This window comes from Lagopus leucura, unplaced genomic scaffold (assembly GCF_019238085.1).
Source record: "Lagopus leucura isolate 7727_CA_CO unplaced genomic scaffold, USGS_WTPT01 Super-Scaffold_73, whole genome shotgun sequence".
Lineage (NCBI taxonomy): Eukaryota > Metazoa > Chordata > Aves > Galliformes > Phasianidae > Lagopus > Lagopus leucura.
In genome coordinates this window covers 91,293,081-91,306,072 of record NW_024962252.1, presented here as the reverse complement: position 1 = coordinate 91,306,072, position 12,992 = coordinate 91,293,081, and positions in this window count along the sequence as shown.

Here is a 12,992-nt window from a genome sequence, read left to right as displayed (position 1 = left end):
CAAGTCTTGCTCTGAATACCTACTCAGAAAAAAATATCTTTAATACCTTTCACAGAGTTTCCACGCACTTCTCTTAGCTTTGAAAATTCTGTTATCCTTTAACTGTACTTTCATAGGTATCAATGAATCTACTTCAACATCCTGTAGTTGGAGAGAAGAAAACATGACCTCAAATATTTTTATCACATTAGGAAGAGAAAAATCTCTTTGATCCCTTTCCTATCCTTTAGAACCATGTTTTATATATATATATATATATATATATATATATATATATATATATATATATATATATATATTTTTTTTTTTTTAACTCAAACATGGAAACATGTTGTCTGGAGAAGAGATCTTCACATATGGAGATGCTCACAACTGAACTCAACACAATCCTGGGCAACCTCTAGCTGATTCCAACAAACATTTCTGTAAATTTGAAATGAACAAGCACAGAATTTTGAGGTTTTCAGGGGGATAAGGGAGATGTTTGCCAGATGAATTCAAGTTTCTGTATCCCTTTTGTATCTTGAGTTTTCTACTATCTCTCTGTGACACATTGTTTTAATATATACAACTGATAACCTGAGACAAACGGTAGTAGATACTGTAAATGAAACTAGTTTGTTTCTTTCAGTTCAAAGAAAGAGTAGCTAAAGCTGTAGCTGGTTTTACTTTGATCTACCTGATAGGATGGAAATTCAAAAAATATATATTCACCTTAAGGAATTACATCTATTGAATGCACAGCAGTGCAGCCCCACAGGGATGGATGCTCTGGATCTGTAAGCTTAACAGCATGAACTCTTCTTGTGCTCAGCTAATGCAATAGTACACCAGAGATAATAAAGGCTTGCTGACTTTAGTACCTTTTGTTCATCTAAGACTCCATAAAGAATATTTGAAGGCAATATTTTATCTCAGCATTAATCTCCAGCAAGACATTCTCAGTTCACTGTTGGAACGCCTCTGTGAGCTCTTCTCACATTAGACAGCACACACATCTTAAGGTAAGGTTTTTTGTGAGAAGAGATCTCAGTATTCAAAGTTTCTGAGTAGCAACACTATTTGGAAACAATTTCACTACCTGCCACGCTTTAAAACTTATTTCTAGGCATTAATGATAGAATTCAGACTGCCATTAAATTAAACAGTAAAGAAAATACTTCATACTACATAAAATCACTCCGAAGCTGTCTGCTTCTGTTGCCCCAGTGACAGTTAACTGCCCAAATTCCCTGCTACAGTTATTCTATTCTATCATTTAGACTTGACTTTTATAAGATAGACTTGAAATTTTGCCGGTCTTTGGCACTGGCAGGCAGAACCACCAGCTGCATAAAGTTTACAGCAAAAAAAGGATGGTGGGGTGAGGGCTGAGGAATTTACTAATCAGGATTCCATCCACAACAGAAATAAATTGAAATAAACCTCCTCAGAGGTTGCAGAATCTGTTTTTGGAGACACAACTCGATCACACATGGTTCTGAATAATTTGCTTTTGCTGGCCCCTCTTAGGAAGGGAGTTTGACCGATGATCCTGAGAGGTCCCTTCCAATCTAAGTATTCCCATTTTAGTTGCATGTCCATGGCAATTCACTCCAGCTTTGCTTTATATTTACCTGTGCTCATAAGAGTTTATTTCAGTGATGAAACCAATTTACAGAGCTAAAATAGCGAATTTTATTGAGCATTACTTCACTGTCTTCATCTACATGTTATCTGGAGGAGGCTGAGTTAAATGCCTACAGATGAGACTGAAGGAGCAGAAGAAAAGTAGCATTTTATGGCCTGTAGTTAATGAGTCAGTCAGCTTGAGGACAAATATTTTGAATACCAATTGCAGCAGCCATCATTCCTACACCCATCGTTTGCATCACCGACAGCAGCAAGAGCTCTTTGACCTCCTAAGCCTGAACTCTCAGCCTTGCAGAGCCAGACTGCAATTACTGGAGAGAGGACAGTTAAAGGACACAACCATCACTTAGGGGGTCAAGTAAGGGATATTAAGGGGTCACCTACTGCCTCAAGCATACTAATCGTTTATCCCAAATGATTACAGTGACCCACAATAGAGTTGTTCAGATACGGCCTGAAAAAGGACAGCAAGGAATCTAATTCAACAGGAAACAACAAGATTCAGATTCATACAGACTAGCGTGAGTCTTTATCAGTTTGCCTGTGATAGCACTACTTGTGTTTTTCATTCAAATGCAGAATTAGACCCGTGAAGGATATACATTACATCATTGGTTTTAAAGTACGCTCAGTCTGAACTAAGAGACAAGCATGTATTCTTTTAGCAAAACATTCATAACTGCTTAATACCTAGTAGCTGTTGTCCCTGCATGACAAACTTTCACTGCTCTGCCCCTCCTCCCTGTCCCCTTAAGGGAAAAATCTGCTAGACGTATATGACAAACAGCAGGTTGCCACGACAGGGTTGTACTGCACTAATCATCTAATGACAAATTATGCCATTAATATGTAATAGCTAACACTTCCAAACAAGCTGCATCATCTCCATAAAGATCTTTATCATTTGTTTTTTAGAGCCATTTGCCTGCAGCATGAGAATTCTCACGCATTAGAACACAGACCAACCACCATATGTTCTTTAGCACCTGTTTGAAAGGCAGTTTTATTCTCATTTTTTAATAAATACATATTTTAAGTAACAAGTGTTATGAGGAGATCACAGGCCTGGTTTATTTAGCAGACTTTTTAAAGCTTCCATTGCAACTCAAATACTTCAAGGCAATTAAAAATGTTGTCTTATTTGCCTGATCTGACCACTTACCTATTATCTGAATTACCCACCTCATTAGCAGGAACTACAGGCTAACACATGCTGATCTACTCAAGAACAGCAACCACTGAGGATGCAGAATGAAGCACTGATGTCTGGATGTAGCATGAGTTAAATCTAATGCATCTTAACAAATATTGATCCTGTTGTTTTTCTACTTTTTAATTAAAAATTGACTTTTCCAGTCATTAGTAACAGATGGGAATGAAATAAGGATATACAAAGATTTGCTTCTAGAACCTAGAAGACCTAATATTGCAGCAGTTTAGAGAAATGAGCTCAAAACAATCCTGTGCATGTGCTTCCAGCAGCCTTCCATAGCACAATAGCCAAGAAAGTGACAGCATCAGCCATGGGGGAGGAGAGTGCTGGTGAAATTCAAATTCACAATAGCCCAGGTGATTGGATTCCTGACAAGTTTCAGAGTATTTTAAACCCAAAGGAATGCATGTGGAAAGCCAATAGTAGGAGCACTACCAGCTACCCAATTACATCACCAGTCTCATATTTTGTATCTTCCTTAGAGACTTATTTCAGAAAAAAATCTACCTTTTTTTTTTGTTTGTTTGTTTTTAAATTTCTAGGCCTTCTGGTAGAGGAGAGATTAAGAATTTAAACCAACCCCCCCCCCCACTATGAAATAGTTCTTTGGAAAAGAATGAAGACAAAATGTATGGATTTTTAAGCTAGTCCTGTGATTTGGGGATGCCTGATGCTGGAATTACTGTACTGACATAGAAGCAATCTATTTGATTTCCTCTAGTACACTTCTGAGGGAGACAGGGAAACCGGGAGTTTGATCATGCATTAACCTCTCATGTGTGCATATGTCACATCCAGGTGCAATATTCCTACAGAGCAGGTAGCATTTTTGATAGCCTCATATTCCTTCTAAATCAAAAGGAACAGTTCTAGTTTACCCTACTGCTTCCCTCATCTGCCTTTAGTAGAAACAAATCAAGCATAATATACGTGCTTAAAATTTATTGCAGGAATAACCGTTTACGTACACATGTTACCTACATTGCATAACCCAGCTTTGGAAGCCTCATGCCAGATGTTATCATCCGTTCTTAAATAATATACAGCATAGGACAATCAGAAGGGGAAATATTTTTTCAAGCATGTCCAAATTCAAGCTTCCAAAGCAACAATTGAAAATCAGCAAAGCAGCAGAAAACAAGGGATGGAGAACTCCTGTGTGTACAGGCACATGACCACCATCAGCACTCAGCCATGACACATCTGCCAACACAAGGTAAAGAACTGGTCTCACCAGACAGGCAGACACCTGAACTTCAAGTGTGCACAGTACTCAGATGCAGTCAACAAAAGCACAAAGTAGCAGCACAAAATAACATGCAAATCTACACCTATCTGTAATATTATGGACGCCATGCTTGTACCATCCAGTTCAGAATCCATGGGTTGGCTTTAATTATGAAGAATGCTCATTTGACTTTCTGCACAGTACTTGTTTCTAAGTTACCCTCTGATAAGCCTGGAAGCTCATACATGCTTTTTTTTAATCTCAGCTTTAAGAAAGGAAAACAAGGCAGTTATTAAAACACAATGACACGTGCACAAACAAATGTCTAACCATTGCTATCTATCATACGATAATACTATCCTCATAATTAGTTACATCAGAATTCAAAGAAACCTTCATTTACAGATTACAGCTATCAGCAACATAGGAAAACCCTAGGTACTTCTTTGCTTCAGCTCTGCCTACTCAGTCCCAGTATCATTCATAGAGCCACAATGTCACAGCAGTGAATGCTCTGTTCAAGGGAGATACAGCTGTGCCAGTCTCACCTCAGCCAACCACATTCAAGTGTAAGCATTTCTGGGAGCATTAATAATGCAGGGTAGGCAGAGTACAAGGCTTGGCACAGCCTCATGTGTGCATTAGCTGAGGTAACCAGAACAAACAAAAGTTAAATATGGCTAGATGAGTTGACAGACTGCCTGGATTCCTGGTACCCTTTTCCATCACCCTCAAGGGCTTCATGAATAAAGATAAGCTAGAGAAGCACTCAACATCTATTCCCTCCCCCCCCCCCTGTGGGCTTCATCATTGTATGTGCACACTTAATAAACGTCCTTATCTCTTTTGGTAGCAATGACCTGAAAGATTCAACAAACTCGAGCCTGGATAATTTAAAAATAACCAAACAAATAGCTGAGAAAAATGATAAGAGAATGTCTAGCAGACAATGGTGGACAAAAACTTATCTTCAACAGACAATGCATGATGTCAGCAAAACAAAAATTGCATCAAATAAACAACAAACAAAAGTAACCTTGACCTTCCTTACTGGTATTCAGTGACTTCAAGTTAAAAGACTGCAGCTAAGAAAATCCAAGAAAGAAAAAGGAAAAAACACTGAAATTTGTTATGATTTTGTGCTAAGAATTTCAGGTTTTGAAAATCCATAGATTTAGCATTTGAGTTAATGCAGAGTCCTGAGCCTCTTCCACTATTATTTCTGGGTTTGAGCCACTTCTGTACACCTCCCGCTCCACAGCAAGACAACATACTATTATTTATCAGAAAAGGAAGGGAAAAGGCACAGCGCTTTGCTACAGAGCTGCCTCAAAGCATCTGTCTTTGATAGCCTTATTAGCAGAGTTGCTTGAATTTGACAAACCTTGCTAACGCTAACACAGCCTAAAAATAGCATCGCTGACCATTAAGCAGCTGAGGCTTGGCTCCACATGTAGAGAGTTGCCTCTGTATCAAAACCAATTTTGCTGGCACCAGAAAAACGCACATGCTGGGGAGGCAGCTACACCAAGAAGCGATCCCATCTTTTCCTTAATAAATACCATGCTCATACTATTACCAGCAAAATATGCTTTTGGTATGGTTCAAGTCAGTCTGAAGACAGAGGTGTTTGCAAAAGGAATAATGAATGCATGCAGAAGTTCCAGTCTAAATCACATCGAGTTTATCTGCCTTTGATATTAGTGACACCAGCATCTATGGTATGTCTTAGAGTGTCTAGTCATCCAACTTGTGGCATTCCCCAGCATTCATTTGTGGCTGCCATTGGAATTCATGCAAATGACTGCAAAGTAACAACATACAGAAGTCTCAAGGGTTCACAGTGTCTCTGTACACTTAAGGACAAATGCATTTAGCAATTTCCTAAACAACTTTATTACAAATTGCAGTAGAACTTGAATATTTAGAGTAAAAATTGCTTCTCTAACTTAAAGATGCTCTACCACTTCAAAAATAAGCTGCATGAAAGCTAAGCTCACAACAACCAGGCTACAGTAACTGAATTCCCACAACCACCAGGCCAGAGCTTGCAGCAAGTACACCACAGAGAACTGAAACGTCTTGGTTAGTGCAACATGACATCAGCTGGCAGATTTCCACCAGCTCTTGCAGGCCTTGGATCAACCTCCTGGGGAGGAAGTAAAAAAAAAAAAGTGCAGGAGAAGGGAACATACTAACATATCAAGATAACTTTGTTCTAATTTATTAGCATTAGACTAACAACTTTATAGCAATATCTATATAGCAAAAAACAAATGTCACATTTCAAAAATAACAAAGGACACCAAGACAAGAACAAATTCACGCAACACAACTGTTGTCTGAATGTTTTGTCTTCTACAGATTATTCATAAATTCTACAATAAAAGATTCAATGTCTGAATTTTTCCATGCATGTTCAAGATATAAAGCAAGCATACATTTTCCATAGAGACAGAAAAGCCTCTCTTCCCATGTTTAGAAAATACACAGGTAAATTAGCTTTGATATAAAGGTACCATACACCCTGTATGCAGAAAGAATACCCTTTCCTTGCAATGTTTTTCTTACTATACACTGAGAAATCTTAGACAGCATTAAGGAAGGGATTAACATGAGGCTGCACAGAATGTTTCCTAAATAGCCATGCAGGAATGTTTCATCACAAGCAGCTGAGGAATTCTGGTAAAAGTAGCAGTGAAGTCCTCCAGAAATTTAGCAGGCAAATCCTAAAAAGCATAGATAATTCCTACAAAAAACTGAGAGTATTAAAAAAATTCCTGGAAAATATCAGCTACAATATCAAAAACAAGCAGTATGGATTCCTAAAAAGCAAAAATATGTTCATACAAACTGTGAAAAAGATTCTTGACACCAAAAAGGGGATGATCCTAGAGAGTAAACAAAGGAATCCTAGAAAGTAGTGAATGATGAGTCCAAGATATAAATTTAGAAAAGTCCTCCTCCCCTGAAAACAAACACCACCAAAACCATGCAGTTCCTAGAAAGTAAATAGGGGAGGATTTGTAGAACACAACAGTGTGGCTGTGCAGTTGGAATCCTATACCAGAGTTCTGTTCTGAAGATCTCATATAAAGAATCAGCAGAAAATAGCTCAGGCCAAACCACTAAATATTTCAACTGTGAAAAATCATTAAGTCTTACAGAACTTCAGGGCTGGACAGAAAGTTCAGAGTTTGAATCCAGTTCTTAAGTTAAAAATGAACTCTTTAGAACAAGATGATTTCCAGTGTCCCTTTCAATCCAAACCATTCTGCAATTCCACAATTATGACATGCCCACCATAGAAAGCATTCTGCTTTCACCAATGATGTCCTCCCAAACAACTGTGATGTTAACTCCAGTCAGTCTGCCTGCAAACACCGGGAATCTGTATAGAAAGGTCAGAACACGTACACTGAGGTTTGCCCATGTTATTTTAGGAATCTTATCTGTGCAGGATTACTCAGCAGCCTCCTGTGTTAACCTTTGTGTAATTTCTGCTAAGAACAATATCTACGTATTAATCTGTGTATTCTATGGAAACTACCACTGCAAACTGAAACACAGAAGAGTATCTACCACTGCTTCTACCATTAAGTGAAAAGCAGATAAAAGTATGTATTTTCACTGTCTTTGCATAAGTTATTAAGTTCTTGCTACTTGGACCACATCCTTAATGGAAGCAGGGTAACATCCTTAGCCACCAAAGCCATTCTCCACTGACATCATTTAAAGTCTTGCTGCAAAAACACCAAAGAAGCTGGATTTAAGCATCAATTTCTATTTCATTGCTTGCCTCTGCCTTTTTCATATTCTGACTGGCTCCCTTCCGAAGCAATGAACTCCTCTGAGCCAGAATTTGACTCTCCTGTCTTCCCCCTCCCACACTTCTTTTCTATTTAAGGAATCCCTTCCACACTTTATATTCAAAGGAGGCTACATGCAAGGACCATATGCTTATTCATCACCATACCCCATCAATCTTTTCAGACATGACAGGCTGAAAAAGCATAAGCCTGTGTTTCTGAACCTACCTGAATGCTCTTGCCTCAGATGGCATATGGGGAATGGGATACAGCCTTTGCTAACAGAAAGGCATCAGGAATGGAAATGAAAAAAAATAAGCTTAGTTTTAACTGTCATCTTAGGTCTGCAACACTTAAAAGCAAATCAGCTTGTTAACAACAGTAATTTAAGATAGTCTCCAGCAAAAATGAGGTTAGTACTAGTGAATATGAAATAATAGAAACAGTGCATCTCACACAGGACAGATCTGCCAGGAACCCTGAGCAAGCTACATAAACTGCTAGGTGCAGAGGGATGTTACTCCACAGCAGATCTAAAATTTCAAAAACAAAATAAACAATAGCTGCAAAAATGGCTGAGAAGTTGCACCATTTATAACACTGGGGCTCTAAAAACTCTAAGCTGAGATGAAAATGAAAAGAGTGGGCAAAAGGACAAAGCCTTGTTTGATAGCCCTGGATATTAAAGATTGTCACAAACAAACTGAGCTCCCAGCCCTGCAGGTGCTCCTTGTTGCCCTTTGCCCAGGCAGCTACCAAAGCATGGAGGACCCCAGTTACACCCTGTCTTTTATTTTATCTAGGAAATTCTCTATACTTCTTCATGCATACGTGGTCCACTGACTGTTACCTTGCTAAGAATGCAAGGGATGTGAAATAAAGATGCTATTAAGCTAACCCCATGACGCAGAAATGGAGCAGGTTCTTACTCCAGGCAATAGGAGGGCATTTCCAAGGAATAAAGGCACATAATCCCAGTCTAATCTGTCAAAATGTGCATATAGCATATTTATATCTGCAATGCACAGAGATGATGATTCAACACCAGCTCAGTTCTACCACAGACATATAAGTTCACCCCAAAAGATACACACACCTGCCGTCAGCCTCAAGCCCTGGATTGGCTCTTGTTCCAGCCCTTATCTGACAAATTCCAGCCCCTGGATCACCAGTGACAGCTATAATTCAGTACTTTACAAGTTCTAATTGTTCTGTTGGTCTTCTGATCCCTCCAGAAGATTTTACCCCCAAATATATTCTTTGCACACATCATATGACTGTTATATATGGTACCAAAGAAAGTTATCAGTAATTTTCAACAAGTATTTGACCCACTTTAGCCAAACATCATTCCTTGTGCATCTTTATGATCCAGTGCGGTGGAAACAAAAACCTATTAGGGTATGTAGGAAAATGCCTGCTCCCATAAGGATACATAGCCAGGGATCTTTTCCAAGGCAAAAAGGAATAAGAAGAGAGGGAGGAAGTGATGGGAACCAAGTCTGACTAGGCAGAGCTGGAGCAAGGCCACAGGTCACAGCCCACGTGCTTATGCCTTCCTCAACCTGATGTGTGTGGAGTGTATATCCTGGGCTGGAGGAAGCAGTTGCACTCGCATCACTCTTTGCCACCCTTATTCTTTTTTCCTTACAGGCATTCTATATAATAGAATGTAAATCTGGATGCAATAAAGTAGTCACTCAGAGAAGGATAAAATAAACCTTTACTTTAAAAAGTTAGATAGGAGGTAAGATGTTTTTATTCTTATCAAGACATTTATAGATTATCCTAAAGTCTCCATTAACACAACAGAAAATTATCTCTTTGGTCTGCATTTATCTTTCAGACTTTGTGCATTTTTTGTAAAAAAAAAAAAAAAAAAAAAAAAAAAAGTGTTCCTGTGACTTTTGTTGTTTTCCTTCTTCACTTGTTCTCTAATAAATTACCTTCTGACAGCCTGAGCTTCACAGCCTATTTGTGTAGTCTCTCTACCTTGGAGATATGGGTGATGTATTCTCTTTCAGGATACTCAATACCAAATATCTTCAATGCTTCACTCTGTGCAAGGGATGCCGATTATAATCCACTTTTAATTTCACAGCAAATACCACAAATGCCTACATAATTCTGAAGTGGTTTTTTAAACTAGTAAACAGCTGGTGTATTGAAATGCCTGCACTACATCATGCTTTGGTTTTTTTCTGATGGATACACTAGTAGTACAAAATACACTACTAAAATGATAATAGGCCTAATGTTTATCCAGGCGAAGCAAAAAACTGATATCATCGTGCTGCAAATTGCTAGAGCAGTATTACTTACCAAGCTGACTACAAATAGAACAGGTAACTGTCCTTTGTCATAGGGCTTAATCTGGGAGAAAACAGAATGGCTGAGCACTTTGCCAATTAACAAGCTCATGTGTAACCATGCAGGGAGACTCACTTCTCCTCTACACATTCATCACCTTTCATTGCACACACAACTAGCGTACACAACAGACCAGTTTTGATCCAGAGGCACACAGCACTTACATTACTCAACAGGACAATTAAAGCCCACTTGGATATCTTTTTATAAACACTTAACACTTCTACTTTAGGAAAGCACACTGCAAAGAGTAGAATGATTAAATACCAGCATAACTTCAGAAAACTTCTCGCTTCTGCAGGATTTAGCTCCCTCCTCAACAATTCTGTTTTGGTGTCCAACAGGTGGCCAGGCCACCACAACCATCATAAGAGCAGAAGAGTTTGATATGTAGGGAGAACATTTCTGAATTAAATAGGTTTGCAGTAAGCCATTACTGCTCAACTACAAATTCAGTGGCTGTGGCATCATTTAAAACTCCTTCCCCTGCAGCTGTTTCAGTTTCTACTCTTGTATATCAGCATTTCTTCTCTCCCATACTTATTTGCTAGTGCAGATGAAGGTCAGAGAGACCAGTTCAGACCAGAAATTCAGAGCTCACTTCACTATACAGATATAACCAAGGCATCCAACCTGATGCATTCACTTCCTACTTGGAATATGCATCAGAGCCCAAAATTCAAACCAGATGGTTATCCACTCTCTCATAAACACATTTTATTCATCATAAAGTCTTTTTCCAGCAACAGCATATGCCACCTGTCAGGGTAAAGGCAGACAAGTCTTCCCCAATTTCAAATTGAAATTGACCCACATTTGGTAAACAGGAGACTAAACGTAGTTGCCTATTTTGGGCATTCTCAAGCCAAAATGACCTTAGTTTAGTTCAATACAGGACCGCAATGGGGGACAAGAGGTAATCAAGATGTGAGACAGACTTTAAAGACTGAGTTTTCACAGAAGTCCAAGGACCTTAGTAACCTGCCAACTATCCACAAAATTAGACATGGCCTTAGCACTCATATATGTATAAATCCTCACAGGGAGAGAAAAAAAAAAAAAAACAAATTTATAGACTGCAGCCAAGATCCCCAGATGAAAGGAAAAAACATATATATATATACACACACACGCACACCCCTATATTTCCTGCTCTACAATGCCCTAAAGGTGTCAGTCATTCACTTGACACATGCATCTTGTATCCAGAGGCTCCTGGTAGCCCAGGCACACATTCCACACTCCCATAAGTCTTCAAGGGAGGCATCACACTGGAGATGGATGCTGTGGTTAGAAGTGACATTCTTGGCAGCTGCTATTGTGAATACTCCTTAGAAATCATGCCACTTATCTACCTGCTCTTCTGTGTCTGGCAGAGCTAAAAGCAAGACAAATATTGATCCAGTTGTTTCATCTTATTCACCATCATCACAAGCCTCTGCTAGATGGGCTGGAGGTAAAAAGACCTACTGGAGGAGGATGCCCAGGATAAACCTGCATCCCCAGCAACCTGTAGGGGTCACAGAAGGAAAAAAGCTAGAAAAAGCAAGGAACTAGGTAGGGCCTCTTCACATGCATGGGTCTGTACTTCTCTTTGGAACCAGTATCTCCTTATTGAGCACCCTTACTAAAGAGCTGACCTTACAAACCTGACCTGCTTTGTCTTTGCAGCCTTTTTCCTTCTGACTGATCAACTCTGTCCTACCATCAATCTCTGTTCCACCTTCTTGTGGGACTCAGACCCCACACCCAGAATAGTCACTACCTCCTGCTTGCTATCATGCTTCAGAACTTACAGCCATCTCCCACCATTTGCCCTCAGCTGATACCACCAAAACTTTTGACCAGAACAAAGCCCAACTAACAGCTGTCCAACGGCAGCAGAACCAGCACAGTGAGATGTTACAAGAATGCTCACCCACTTCTGGAGATCTAGACTTAAAGAAAGACTCCACAGAGAAGGGATCCCTAACCAGAGATCCTTCCCCCATGGCAGTCAACCCTTAAATGGCATCTAAGAGAGGTGCAGCCAGCTCCATCTCTTCCACTCATACAGCTGAATTGCCTTCACTTGTGCACCCAGGGCTGACCAGGAGCTCAATCAGTGGTTCAGGTCATGACTCAACAGTTCCCAAACAAGCAGTCACAAGCCTGACCTCCCACTTGCCCCATCAATTCATCAGTAAGGCTGTACACCTGCAATTCAGAACACATTCCCTTTCTGCAAGGTCTTCCCTAGCCTCCCAGGCAGAGTCCTGCAAAAACACTGGCAGCAGTGGGAGAAGAAATATGGTGCTAGTTCACCGGAAGAAGAAAACAAAGGACCACAGCACTGTGCACTCCACAACAGCTGAAAAACAACATCTTCTATCATGCCATCACCAGAAAGACAGACTGGCACTTATAATGCAATTTACCTAATAATAATAATAATAATAATAGATACACAAGTTTATTCCCTTAGATAATTTTAAATCCAACACTTAGATCTCTAGTGATTATCATTCATATCAGCATAGCCCCTCTCACCTACTTTTCCCCAAAAATCTTTTGAGATATTAGACTATCCGATCCTGGAAATAACCTCAATTACTGCAATTACTACATGCACTCAAGGGCATATTAAAACACTGTAATAGCCATGTTTCTCAGCACACTGCCTCCACCACTCTCCCTAAACAAATACACTTGTTTTGGAAGCCTGATTCACAATGGTTTCACTTAGCTTTCATTAGGGACA